Source organism: Ictidomys tridecemlineatus, chromosome 8 (assembly GCF_052094955.1).
Source record: "Ictidomys tridecemlineatus isolate mIctTri1 chromosome 8, mIctTri1.hap1, whole genome shotgun sequence".
Lineage (NCBI taxonomy): Eukaryota > Metazoa > Chordata > Mammalia > Rodentia > Sciuridae > Ictidomys > Ictidomys tridecemlineatus.
In genome coordinates this window covers 46,708,991-46,724,048 of record NC_135484.1, presented here as the reverse complement: position 1 = coordinate 46,724,048, position 15,058 = coordinate 46,708,991, and the positions used below count along the sequence as shown (strand labels likewise).

Below are 15,058 nucleotides of genomic sequence, written 5' to 3'. Positions count from 1 at the left end.
GGCTTATGACTTGTGTTGGCAAGTGTAGGTAGAGCTGAATCTACTTATTTGTCAGGGTAATTGAATTTTTGGTAGGATGTTTTATAATTACATGTTTCATTAAAATGTAATAAAAATAAATTAAGTTAAAAATTAATACTTGGCCATGTTAATTTTTAAACAGTCAAAGATCCAGTAAGAAAATGCTCCTGAGTTATTGATTGGGCTTTGTGAGCTCTCCAAAGGAAAGAAACAGTAAATTTAAACAACTTATATTTCTTCTCCAGACTGTTCATGTTGTTTTTAATAGTGTAATAAAATACAGAGAAAGTATTGCCTTATACTTTACCACTAGATGGCTAAACTACATTGCTTTTGGAAAACAAGTAAAATCTTAATCACTTGAAATAGCATAATGTATAACAATTAACCAAATATATTTTACTTACATATTACAAATATGAATATATGCTTATGCATATATACATTCAAATATACACATAAATAATTTTTAAGTACTAGAGTTAATTAGAATTAAGAATTTGTAAAAATTTGGTATATTTTAAAATCATATTCTTGCACACAATATATGCAAACATCAGCTTTAAAAGTTTCATAGACACCTCAAGGGTGAATTTAGGTTTATTAGAAACCTAATATCAATTGTCAAATGAGTGCATTTAACTTTATTTTTAAATGTAGTGTTTTTAGAATCTTTGCAAATGGAATTCAAACTGATAGAAAAAGATAATATTCAGGGATTTTTTCATTTAAAGTTTAAGCTGTAAACATTTTGTTCCAATTTTTAAGTCCCCTTGAATCAAGTCTTGTTCATATTTAGGTGCCTCAGTTTTTCAGAATTCAGGAATATATTATATCATATCATGGGAAATTGCCATTATTGTATGTCAGAACAGTCAAATATTGACAGTTGCACATGATTCAACCTAAGAAATTTCTTATTGTTTTAGTAATTTCTATTTCTGTGTTTTATACAATGTGGGACCATAAGTCTTGTTGAACTAAAGTTTTGACCTTGAAAGAATTGTTTTCTTACTTTTTCTGGGGGGGGGGGTTTGGGAAGGGGTGTGTGTGTGTGTGTGTGTGTGTGTGTGTGTGTGTGTATGTATGTGTACATACACACACATGCATAAAGAGAGAGAAATGCAGTTTGACAAAATAAGCCTCAGAGGGAAAAATAGGTCTTACTATATACCAAAAAATCTTCCTACCATTTTCAGTGTAAAGTAATATATTTGTATTTCTAGGCTTATTTTGGTGAAATGCTAGGTGAAGTGATTGACAAAGAAGATGTTAAAACATGGCTTTCAAATCAGAACAGCAGTAATATAATTGTCTATTGATTTTAGTTTTGAGTTAATTGGTATCAGTGTTAACACTTAATTAAAATGTGTGAAATTTAAATACATTTGGTAAGTACATTTAATATCTTAAAAAAACAGAGAAATATCTGAAGTGGTATTTTGGGCCAAACTAAAAGATGGCATCAGTGAACCTTATCTATTTCCATTCCTGTACCCTGTATACCTGTTACGAGGAGACATGGTTATTACTTTTTTTTTTTTTTTTCCCTGAACTGGGGCAACAGATTCACCAAACACATACTTGATCTACAGGTGATCATTTTTGTTTTTGAATTTTTATGTTAGGCTTATTTTAAGTCTTGCAGCAAAACGTTGATTAGAAAAACACACAAAACTTGGTTTTTGCTTTTGTAAAAAAAAAAAAATGCTAGAACAGTGAGGTAGTGTTAAAACAGTTTGAAGGTACACTATTCATGATGTTTATTCAGTAAATTTACAGGTTCATTTAATTATGAAAGGGAGCGGTTCTCCCTGAGAAATATGTGGGTGTTTTTTGATGATGGAATTAAATAATTCTTTATTTGTTCTCCTTTTATTTTACGCATCAACCTAAAAATAAAGCAATGTTTGCCTTGTTTTTGCCTCAGGATTAATAATTAGGAGATACTTCTCTTCACAGAGCTAGCATGTTACATTCCTTAGTTTGACCATAATGTCTTATATATGAGGAAAAATAATAAATGTTTTTGAGAATAAAACCATTTTTCTTGAATGAGATTAAAATAAATGATAGCATTCAATATTTTTCAAAAATAACCACATCCCTGAACAGCTGCTTTGTTTTTTCTGTTTTGTTTTTATTCCCCGGGCTAATTTGGAATGGGGCCAGTATAATAGAATAGATCTTGGTTTTGATATGTCATATACAGATTTGTATATGTGGCCAACTAAATATGACATAGCACTGGAATATTTCTCTATTTAGGTTAGTAAGGGTGCAAGTAGTTTGCATGGCTTTAGTGCTTATGGGCGTTGATAGAAAACACAACAGTCATGGTAGTGATACATTATACAGTTTCCAGAATTCTCCAGGTGACTCCCAAACATCTGGCATAATCTGGGAAAGATAATCTTATTATTCGATTCACTTGTCACTTTATAGTAGTGGTGTTCAGTTTTGGGTTCTTGTCACTAATACAAATGCCTCTCTGGAATTCAGTGGCCACTTTCTAGGTGCCCTAAAAGACCATTGTCAGTCATCATTTTTCTAAAACCATATTTTAAGAATAAGTGATATAACACCTAATTCAGGTTAATGAGTTTGAACACTTCCTTTGAAAGGCTAACACAAACAATTTACATACAATTGATTTTGAATCAATCAGAAACCACAGATGTATTTACCTATCTGTATTCTGCTTATCAGTGTAGTGACATATAATGAAGTTGTCCTTTACAACTAGTAGGAGGATATACAATCAATCAACAAGTACATGGAAAAATGCTCACCATCTCTAGCAGTCAGAGAAATGCAAATCAAAACCACCCTAAGATACCATCTCACTCCACTAAGATTGGCAGCCATTATGAAGTCAAACAACAACAAGTGCTGGCGAGGATGTGGGGAAAAGGGTACACTTGTACATTGCTGGTGGGACTGCAAATTGGTGCAGCCAATTTGGAAAGCAGTATGGAGATTCCTTGGAAAGTTGGGAATGGAACCACCATTTGACCCAGCTATTCCCCTTCTTGGACTATTCCCTAAAGACCTTAAAAGAGCGTGCTATAGGGACACAACTACAACAATGTTCATAGCAGCACAATTCACATAGCTAGACTGTGGAACCAACCCAGATGCCCTTCAATAGATGAATGGATAAGAAAAAAATGTGGCATTTATACACAATGGAGTATTACTCTGCACTAAAAAATGACAAAATCATGGAATTTGCAGGGAAATGGATGGCACTAGAGCAGATTATGCTAAGTGAAGCTAGCCAATCCCTAAAAAATAAATGCCAAATGTCTTCTTTGATATAAGGAGAGCAACTAAGAACAGAATAGAGAGGAAGAGCATGAGAAGATCACCACTAAAAAGGGATGAGAGGCGGGAGGGAAAGAGAGAGAGAAGGGAAATTGCATGGTAAAGGAAGGAGACCCTCATTATTACACAAAATTACATATAAGAGGAAGTGAGGGGAAAGGGGGAAAAACAAGAGAGAGAAATGAATTACAGTAGATGGGGTAGGGAGAGAAGACGGGAAGGGAGGGGATGGGAGGGGAGGGAAGGGGAGGGGATGGGAGGGGAGGGGGGATAGTAGAGGTTAGGAAAGGCAGCAGAATACAACATACACTAGTATGGCAGTAGGTAAAAAAGTGGATGTGTAACTGATGTGATTCTGCATTATGTATATAGGGTAAAAATGGGAGTTCATAATCCACTTGAATCAAATGTATGAAATATGTCAAGAACTTTGTAATGTTTTGAACAACTAATAAAAAAAATTAAAAAAAAAATAAAACTCAAAAAAAACCCCAACTAGTTCTTAAAGCAAAAGATGAGAAGCAAGGCACATACCTAACTTAAACTTTAAATGAATAGACTACATATTATCTTCTTCTATCTCTTTGAATTCCACTTGAATACATATGCTACTAAGACACTGGTCCAATAAACTGTGTATCCACACACAAATAATCTGATTCTCCTTAAAAAAAAAAAAAAGACTACATACAGGGCTGTATACATTTTATACCATCTTTTATATAAAGTGAGGGTGGATAAGTAAGTATTTCTATAAGAAACACTGGAAGAATATACAATAAACTAATATAAACAGTTACCTGAAGGAAACTGGGGTTAGGAATGAGCTAGAAAAAAAAAATCACATTAACCTCAATCAAGTTCCAAATGATGCAGTTGCTTAAAAATCTTAAAGTTATGTTAATATTCATTTTCTTTGAAAAAAAAATATCACTGGCATCCTAGTCCCCATCATTTTGGGCAGGGGGGAGAAAAATATTTTCTATTTGACTCTTGTTTTTTTGTTTTTAACTCTTCCTTTCCCATAGTTTTCCCTTTATCCCTACTTTTCTAATTTTCTGCTAATGAGTTTTTGTTTTCAATGTTTTTAAGTTTATAGGTCTCATTCAACAAGTTGTGTTTTGTTGTTCTTTATTTTTTAATACTATGTAGGAACTTTCAGATTAGAAAGATTTGTTAATAATCTATGCTTTTAATTAGCAATTGAAGGATTACCATGCCATGTATAGTACAAAGTAGAAAGGAATGTATTTTAGGAAAGACAGGACAAAGGAAGGGACTGGGATTGTGTGTGCTAACTGGGGATGGACAAAAGAGGGCACTGGAAGCCTTCTAGCATTAATGGAATTAAATTAACCAGAAAGATGTGTCTGGTCATGTAGAGATAATATTCATTTCATAGGTTTGTAAATTTCACTATATCTCGAATAAGAATTGCATTTTGGAGTAAAAATAGAGCTATCTGTTATCTAAAGAAGGTAGACATGGGGTGACAATGACTTTGTGCTATAAGTCCTCTCCCCACCCCTTCCCCCATGGCCCATCTGTCCTTCTGGGGCTGCAGTCTGTGTGAGTTTCCTGGTGTAGGACAGTCACTCCTGGCAGGCCTGCTGAGTCCTTCCTTCATCCTTGTTCATTCTGCTGGGTTTTTGTTGTTGTTGTTATGGCCTAACGCTACTCACTGCACAGCACTGCCTTCCTTCTACCAAGTAGAGGATCAAGGCACTAGATGTTGGACTACATTTTCCTGGATTATTTGGGGGCGAGAATGTGAAAGCAAAACAAAAGTAATCTTTACTTATATGTTTCTCGGGTATTTGTTGCTTTTCCCTCTACCTCAAGCTTTCTTGATTAATTTGGTCTCATACTAAGGATTTCACCCCCATATTTCCTGAGCATTATCCATGCTCCAAGTGTCTATAAAAATTTAAGAATGTGTGGGGCCAGTTGTTCAGAGGACCTCTGGTCAAATAACTTCTCTGGGCTTCCACACATTCTGATCCTTTGGCTGCTGCTATCTTGGAAGCTCAGGCAGTGGGACGAGAACTGTGAGGACAGGTTCAAAGAGCTGAAACTATGTTGAAAAACTATCTGCCAAAAACCAGTGTTCAAGTCTTAAAACTAAATTGTTTTTTAAATTCAAAAAATATTAAGATGCATTGTTGAAGGGATTTGAGTCCAATGGGAGATCAAGTGTGTGTAAAACTGAATTTTTTTTAAAGTTATTCATTTTCAGTAGACCATAACAAAAAAGCACACGAAACCACAGGGCAGGCTACCTCCCTGCCCTCCCTGAATTTGGATCTATTTTTTAAACAAAATGAAATAGAAAGAGTTTAACTAAATTAGTATTTTGAAGCTTTGGATGTAGGTGGAAGACAAAGGGCACATTGGTTCCCAGAGACTTTAAGGAGCAAATCATAAGCTGATAATTAGACCTGTAGCTGATCTGACCTACCTATTGAGACTCCTTCCAAACCCCTTAAGACTTTTTTAGACACTGTTAGTTAAATTAAAGTAAAAAGACTAAATGTCTTACATGGGTTACAAGAACATGCAGGAAAATAAAAAGCATATTTTTCAATTAAATATTTTTGTACTTCTCTTTCCAGTCTTGTCTTCCCATCCTCTCTTTTAAAGATAAAATGTTGGCAGTTTGAGCTCCCAAAAGAAGACAATTCCTCTGATTTTGTAAGAACTTTTCTACTTTCAGTAGCTATAAGGAGTTCAAATTACTCTACTGTGCTTTTTATTACCTAATAACTCTGCAGCTAACAATATCTATTCTTTCTTATAGGGATATGTTTATTCTAAAAATGAGGGCTGATGTGATAATATTAGAGTGATACCTTGTTAAAGACAGGACACTTCAAACAATACCTTTATTGTTGTGTGCATCTACTTAGATGCTTTCCTGTTTAATTGACTGACTCCACATCTCTTCAAATCCAGAAGAAAAAAAAAAGTAGTTTGTAAATGATTTGCTTTTTATTTAAGCATTGCTTAGTGAAGATAAGACTATACAAACCTAGCAATCCTATGAGACATGGAAAAAAAGTATGCTAGTTTCTCTAAATACATCTTATCCTTTCTGAGAAGTTGTTTAAATAGTCACAGCTAGTGCTCATGCCCTCTTTTTTATCTATGCACATTTTTGGACATATAAACCTATTGTTGCACATTTGCATTTCTCCTACCTGTATTTGCTGAGAATCCCTAAGTGCTTGCTCTTGGCTGCTCTGTAAAAGTCACAATTCTGTCATGCTGGTGTGCTCTTCTGTAACACACAGTCAGAAGTTCATGGATGCTCTCGGTTGCAATTCCAGGAAGGGTGAGACCGTCCTCTACTTCCAAGAGCCCTTTTGGGTTGTTTTTGAACTTTATACTTTTTATACAAAGCTCTGCTGAATCATATGCTGGCTACCGAATGATGGTCTGCCTTCTGATTCATTTCCAGGAGAGAATAAATTTCTGTTGTTTTCCAGCAGTCAGTGACTTTTTTTGAGACGCGGATGAGGATTGGGGAATTTCACTTATTTGATCCCATGTGTTAATGCAAGAATGGAATGACACCTTGGCATGAACACTTGCATTGGGATGGTTCAAAAACACATTCTTCAGTAGTTTTAATTATTAGATCTAACTGTGCATCATGTCTCCCTACTAACCAGCAGTATTAGGGAGTTCCCACAGAAGACTGTCTCCTTATGCCCTTGCTCTGTGATCAGCAATGTTTTTTTTTAGAACCTATATGACTTTTTTGTAGCTGTATTAATTTTTATTCTGTATAACTCCTTTAAAAAATTAATAGCTCTGTTCTTATCAAAGCGCAGACATACAACATTTTTATGTAAAGAAGAAAAAGATACTTCTTATCAAATCAAGAATCTTATTCATTTTTTTTCCTCATATGCTTTTTCCTCATTATTTGGCAGTTTACACATACATGACTATTCATTTATTTCTGCCCATTCAAGTCAAAATGTGCCATGCATTGGAGAATGTCCTAAAAGTTGGAGATTGTTTTTCACCATCCTGTCTGTCAGAGGTCCTTGACATCTTGTGAATAGTTAACTTCTCAGGTTGCTGTGTCTCTGTGCTAAGCTGTAGCCTGTGCTTTCTTTATGGTTCCTGGAGCTCACGCCACCCTAGTGCCCTTTTCTACCTGGTATTATGCTAAATAGAAAACACTCTTTTGGAGGGTAGTTCACTTGCATTCTAAATCCATGGGAAATTTCTTGTAAATTTTCAAAGGGAACTTTTTTCGTTTTTTTTTTTAATCTAGTAGTTAAATTATATAAAAGATAAAAATGGTTCCCTGAAGTGATTTTTATTTGAAGATGAAAGGACTGAAATTCTTAAATGTACTGGTTCAAACCTTGAAATTAGATTTTTTTTCTTTCTTTCTTGAATTGATCTGGAGAAGTATCTTGCCTTTCTTGGATATCTGAATTTTGGCTTATTAGTTGTTTGGGGGATCCACTATGTGCAGAGTTGTATTCTAGGATGTGGGACTTAGAAAGGATATGTGAGGAATGACTTGGTTTTGAGAAGATTAGATCACACTTAGACTACTCAGGGCATTCAGTTGCCTTAGAATAATCTTTTTTGTCACATTTGATCATTGCTAATGATTTATATGTGTTCAACATGCATCAGACATTAAAGCAATATAATTTGATTTTAAAAGCATTTGTAAAATTATTTCAAATGGAAAAACCTACAAAATATATAATTTTTATTTTTAATTGACACCTAGTAATTAATTGTACATATATATGGGAAACAGTGTGACATTTCAATACATATATACATGTATGATGATCAAATCAGAGGAATCTATCATTTCAGACATCAATCATTTCTTTTAGGAACATTCAGAATACTCTCTCCTGTTTTGAAGTATTCAACTAATTGTCAAACACAGTTATTCTACTGTGGTGTGGATCATGAGAAGTTATTTCTTCTATCCACTGAACCCATGTACCTGTGGACTGTCCTCTCTCCATTCTCCAGTCCTCAACCCCCAGACTCCTAAGCTTTCCTGATCACTATTCTGTTCTCTACTTTTTGAGATCAACTTTTTAACTTCCACATGAAAGTAAGAACAAGCAATATTTTTTTCAGTACCTGACTGAAAAATATATAACTTTGATTTCAATTAATTATACTCACTTCATTTGATGACATTCAAATATTTTAGAAATTGATATTCTTTCTTTCTTGACAGTCTTACCTTCCATTAATTTTAAATTCATTCGAATTGCTTATGAATAATATCTGTACTCAGTGCCTTGGAAAGTACAGCTTTCTTAGAAAATGCAATGCCTGTCTGTGGCCATTGTTGAATAATCACCTTTCATAGCCCCCAAGTTTGATAAACTTAACTGAAATGTTTAAAAAAAATACTATGTACATTTGGTGTTTACTTTTTAAAATGTTTTTATTTTGTCTTTCTTTAGAGGTAGAAGGCTAGGTCACTGGTTATTTTCTGTTTGTGCTCTAATTTCCATCATATATGCTAAAAAGTTCATTTGTAGTCTAGTTGCTTTTAAAGGGTAATCTGTTTTGCTCAGACTACTGATTTCCCTTTGTCTTTGGTTTTAACCCTTTTATTTTAATGTTCCTTGGTGTCATTTTTTTTCTTCTTTGGGATTTGTGGGGTTTTTAAAATGTGCACTGAACATTATTGGTTAGTTTTTGGACATTTCTGAGCCATTATCTCTAAAGATTTTGCATCTGTCTCCTTTTACTGATCTAAAATATCCTTAGAAGTAATGAACATTCATCTTTTTCTTTTATCTCCAGCACAGTACTTGACCCCATAGTATTAATAAGTGATTTTTTAATACATTAATAAATTTAAATGTTAATATAACTGTCACTGCTGTTATGGTTTTGCATATTTTAATGTTGTGATCACTTGGCTTATTTGCTAATTGCTTACCAAGATTATTATTTTAAGAATGTAAGTCATAAAATCAAATAAATATGTGGATTATTCTCAGGCTTAGAAAAGCATTATTTTGAACAAGGGGTCTAGGACTAGAAATTACAAATAAACACCATTCTAGAAGGTCATTTATCATCTAATTGTCAGAAATTTGGAATATATTTCCTAAAACAAGTCATGCTGTATATTAATAGTAGTAAAGATGATTATGATGGTGATAATCAGATTTCATAACTGGCTTTTTTAAGGAGGTCCAGGAAGGGAAGAGTAGATTAGACTTGAGCAATTAATAGTTCATTATGGAAAAGCAGGGGGGCAGCTTATTCCACGTTCCACTTGGCTGAATTCTCTTTCCCATGTACTCTTCTACTTTGCTGTTAGTATTCTACTTTTGGGTTTAAGGATTATTCCAGAACACTTAAGTTCTTCACACTTGCTGCCATATTAGGAACAGCGGGGCCATGTTGGTCAACTAGCGTACAGAAAAACCTTGGGAACACTAGTGTATTAATACATAATTTCTCAGTCTAGTGTTTTGATTCTTGGCCTAACATTGTCACTTTCATCCATAAATCTTGGACTCTTGGTTTTTTTTTTCCCCTTTGTTTTGTTTTAATCTGTAAACAGGATAGTGAACTGGTTGTGCATTTTATAATCTGTGAGTAGGATCGGTTCCATGATTCATAGAAATGTCGAAAATACTTTTCTTCTTTTTTTATAGTAAAGTGGTTTTAAGTTTTAAAAAATGTATTACTGTATTATTAAATATTACATTATTAAAAGATTGAATTAATAAATTCTTAGTAAATTTATACTTTTAAATTTTTTGTTTATGTAGCAGGTGAAAGTTTAATTATATAAGAATTTATTTCTTGAAATTTTAAAGTGTTTATTAATATTCATCAGTGTTTTAAGGTATCAGAAATAGTCAAAAACTTTTATGTCTGGATGTCTAGAATTCTTGAAATTTGAGCTTTAGGAACATCTCTTCTCCTTGTTTCTCTTTGGTGTCTAAATGATAAGTTAGAATCTTTTAAGATTCTGTTTGCAGGTACTTTAGCACAATTTTACATTGCAAGTATGGCTGACCAATTAGGGTAAAAATCATTGTTATAGTTTGAAATATCTTGATTTATTTTAACATAAGAAATTTGATCAGATGAACACAGTTCACGGGTACAATTATTTTGGGGTGAACTTATAGAATCAATCGTTTTTATGTTCTTTCCTAACTTTTTAAAGTTCAAAACTTATGGTCCTTATACTTATCATTTCTAGTGATCCATTATAGAAATAAGTTAAGCATGATGTACTAAAAGTATTAATTAAAAACACTATTAGTGTCTAAACCACAACCTGTCTGAGTACAAACTGTTTAACTATGTTGGTGGTTGCTCACTGTTCACTTGAAATGCACGCCAAAGTTTTCCAGATTTTGTTTAAGGGCAACAAAATCTGAAACTTAGAAAAATGAGATTAAAAAAAATAAGAAATTGTAACATTGGCCTTTAACCATCTAAAACTGAAACATCGGCACCGATCTGGAGTGGGAAAACACTAAAGGTTTCTTCCAGCTATGTGATCTTTGGGCAAAGAAGCAGAATATTCTAGGGATGCAGTGTGAGGGGGTAGACAGTCTGTCAGTCCCCTCTAGGGCAGTGAGTGTCCTTCAGGTGGAGTGCTCCAGCTGGGCAGAGGTAGCAGGAATGCCATGGAGGGTGAATGTCGTCCTCCAGCTAGGAGTAGCACAGCACTTTGGGGAAAAATCAGATATAAATCATATACAGGTGAACCTATCCTCTTGGACTCTCTCTTCCTACACATTGTTTTGTTAATTGTTATTGTTATGAACTTTTCATTTTGGAATGATCCCTAGATTTACAGAAAAGTAATTAAAACAATCTGGAGAGATTTTGTATATTTTTCACCCAGTTTCTTCTAACGTTAATGTTTGTCAAAACTGAAAAACCAACTTTGCATAGTACTCTTCACTAATCTCCAGACTTCATTTGGATTCCACTGGTTTTTCCTTTTTTTCTGTTCCAGGATCTCATCCAGGATACCACATTACATTTAGTCATCTTATTAGTCTCTTCTAGTGAATGACAATTTCTCATTTTTTTTTCCCATGACCTGAGAACCTTGGAACCCTGGCCAAGTGTTTTGTAAAATGTCCCTCTGTTTGGGTTTGTCTGATGTTTTTCCCATGACTGGGCTGGGGTTGTGAGTTTGGGGAAAAACTTCTGCAGGGTGAAGAGCCGTCCTCATCACACTAGCAGGGACACAAACTGTCAATATGACATCACTGGTAATGCTAACAACCTTGGTTATATGACCAACATAGCACTTACCAGTTTTCTTTACTATAAAGTCACTCTTTCCCTGCTCTGTTCTTTGGAAGTAAGTCACTAAGTCCAGTCCACTTTCAAGGTTGGGAGGTGGGAATTACTCCACTGGCTAGAGTAGGGACAGTTATGCTTCTTTGAAATTTTTCTCTAACAAACATTATGGACATACTTAATTGGACTGTTTACTAGCCTTAATTCTTTCTGTCTCTCCTGAGGCAAAATGTGGTATGCATGTTCAATGAAATAACCAACTTGAGTGATGTCTATCAAATGTATTTCTCATACTGGTTATAAAATTCAGATTGCCAGTGCTAGGTGAACAAAACGTTTCTAATTTTTGCTTTCTTTCAGGATAAAAGTAATGAATAAGAACAATTTGTATGACAAGTAGATAGACTAGAGAATCCAGGCATTCTCCTTTACTATTTTCAGTAAGGGTTTTTAAAGCTACCTTGAATTTTTATCCAGAGACTTGATTTGGTCTATTTCTAGCTTCTAGGACTTGTTTTTACATTTGCCCTTGCTTTTGTTTAACCAGTAATCTAAATTTTGTCACTATTGAAGAACTTAGTCTCCATTAATATCTTGTGTTAATATCTTGTGATTTTACAACCTGCTGTCAACATAAGGCATAGATAGTTCAGTCTATCTAGGTTATTAACAGTGTTTTCTATAACCACTACATAGGCCATATTAGAATAGAAGGAGATTTTTTGTAGTTTTAAAGATACATCTAAGAAGTTATGTTTTGTAGTAAACTGTTTTCTTTTTTTTTCACTAATGTCAAATGTTGGTGTTTTTTTTTTATTGGTTGTTCAAAACATTACAAAGCTCATGACATATCATCTTTCATACATTTGATTCAAGTGGGTTATGAACTCCCATTTTTATCCCAAATACAAGTTGCAGAATCACATCGGTTACACATCCACATTTTTACATAATACTATATTAGTGTCTGTTGTATTCTGCTACCTTTCCTGTCCCCTACTATCCCCCCTCCCCTTCCCTCTCATCTTCCCTCTCTACCCCATCTGCTGTTATTCAATTCTCTCCCTTGTTTTTTTTTCCCCTTTCCCCTCACAAACTCTTATATGTAATTTTGTGTAAAAATGAGGGTCTCCTTCCATTTCCATACAGTTTCCCTTCTCTCTCCCTTTCTCTCCCCCCACTCGTCTCTGTTTAATGTTAATCTTGATGAATGGATAAAAAAAATGTGGCATTTATACACAATGGAGTATTACGCAGCACTAAAAAACGACAAAATCATGGATTTTGCATGGAAATGGATGGCATTAGAGCAGATTATGCTAAGTGAAGCTAGCCAATCCTTAAAAAACAAGTGCCAAATGTCTTCTTTGATATAAAGAGAACAACTAAGAACAGAACAGGGAGGAAGAACATGAGGAAAAGATTAACATTAAATGTAATAAACTGTTTTTCTTCTCCATTTCTAATGGTCAGGTTATTCCCCATTTCTAATGGCCATGATAATTATTTATAAGATATATAGAACATTTCCATGAGCAGAATTATCTATTTATTTGTTTGAAAAATTAAGTAATTAATTTGGCTTATAGACTTTACAAATTCTTTACTGAAGTATAATTTACATGTAATAAAACATACATATATTGTGTACAGTTCAGTGAATTCTAATTCTACGCCAGTCAGGATACAGAATGTTCTTTCATTTTCTCATCTTTGGAATCAGTCCTACCACCTCCACATCTCACAGTAATCTGATTGCTGCCACTATTCTGACACTCTGGGTTAGTTTTGAGAAAGCAGTTATTTTATGTTGCTCACATACTTTCTTCTCTAGCTGTCTTCATGATTTTCTCTTCATAATTGCTTTGCAGCAGTTTGACCATAGTGTGCTGAGGTGGGGAGTATTTATCTCATGAACTTCTTGGCTTATTGGTTAATATCTTTCATTATTTTCTAGAAAATTCTTGATCTTTATCTCTTCAGATTATTTTTTTTGTCCTATTGTCTCCTTTTAACTTGACTCCAATTTCATGCATGTTAGACCATTTGTTAAGGCCCTACAGCTTTTGAATGGTTTCTTTCCTTCCCCAAATATTGTTTCTTTGTGTTTTAGTTTAGGTAAATTCTGTTGACTTTTCTTCATGTTCAGTATACATCCCTAGATACCTCATAAACTGATGGGCCCGATGAAGACATCTTCATCTTCATTATCTTTTTAATTTTTAGTATTTCCCTATTTCCTGTTTCTCTACTAAAAATTTCATCTGCTAATTCTTGTTGTTGATCTTTTTTCATTAGGTCTGTTAACACTTTAATTCTTTTTATTTTTGAGTTCCTGACTGATAGTCTCAAATTTTTCATCATCTATGAGTCTGCTTCTGTTGATTATTTTTGTTTTAATAATGAGTTGCTTTGGGTGGGGGTAGGGGTTGCTCATTTGTTTTATGTACCAGTCTTATAATTCTTGATTGAATATAAGACATTTTGTCAGCATTAGACACTGAAATATATACTATTTATACTTCAAAATAGACTGCCTTATCTTCTCTTGGCCTATTATTAGTATTTGGAGTTGAATTAGTCTAGTCAGAAGCTTAGCTGGATTTGGTTTTTCTACCATTAATAGACCACAGCCTTCAAATTCCTCTAATGCTGGGCTGCCAGTGTGAGTGCCTAGGGATGCTGTCCTGGTATTACTGTTCCACCCTCAGCTTTCAGCCGACCCTGCACACTTGTACCACAGGGTGTGTATCTCCACACTCTTGCCCCACCTCGGCAGCAAACTGCTGTTGATGAGCACTCTATATTATGGTTCTTTTAGGTGTGGAGGCTGAACTTTGTTCTGTTGTTCTGGCTCTGTCTCAGTCTCAGGGAGGCTTTGTGTATTTGGATCTTAGGGAATGTTTTTTCAGCACTCCTGGCTCTCCCCATCCTGACAGCCAAATGCTGCCTTTCACCTGCAAGTAACATTGGGCAGAAGTTTTCTGCCCCTCTCCTAGCAGCAGGTGGGATTTTAGGTCCGGAGCTGTTTTATGTCCAAGGAAGAGTTTTTCTTTCACCTTCACCCACTTAGTCCTTTTTGGTGCCTATGAATACTTGCTGTACTTCTTCCAGCTGCTTAAGCCTTTTGCTCCATTAGCATGAAGAGCCTGAGGAAGCAGATAGCATGGCCTACCTGTCTCCTGCAGTTACCCTCTGCCCTCAACCTTCCCTGGACTGGCAGTCACCTCTTTGAAGACTTGCAGGCTAGATGGCTCCTTTGCACATGCATGCAAAGTCTGTCTATTTTCCTCTTCCCTGGCTGACTGTCCTGTGGTGGTCCCACTTTTCCAAGCTTAGCATATGGTCCAAGGTATGAAATGGCTTCTTCCTATTTAATTCTCTTACATTCCTTTGTGTTCACAGTTCTTCTGTGGTT

The 15,058-nt window shown here is 34.7% G+C and overlaps 2 protein-coding genes across 4 annotated transcripts in view; one reads left to right on the top strand and one right to left on the bottom strand.

Moving 5' to 3' along the window:
- Window positions 1-6,797, bottom strand: part of Col10a1 (collagen type X alpha 1 chain) — a 34,671-nt gene extending 27,874 nt beyond the window's left edge. Inside the window, exon 1 of the mRNA XM_078019365.1 lies at window positions 6,546-6,797. The gene's annotated coding sequence lies outside the window, so the exon portion shown is untranslated. The remainder of the gene's footprint in view (window positions 1-6,545) is intronic.
- Nt5dc1 (5'-nucleotidase domain containing 1) overlaps window positions 1-15,058 on the top strand; it is a 123,858-nt gene that overhangs the window by 45,110 nt on the left and 63,690 nt on the right. The window lies entirely within an intron of this gene.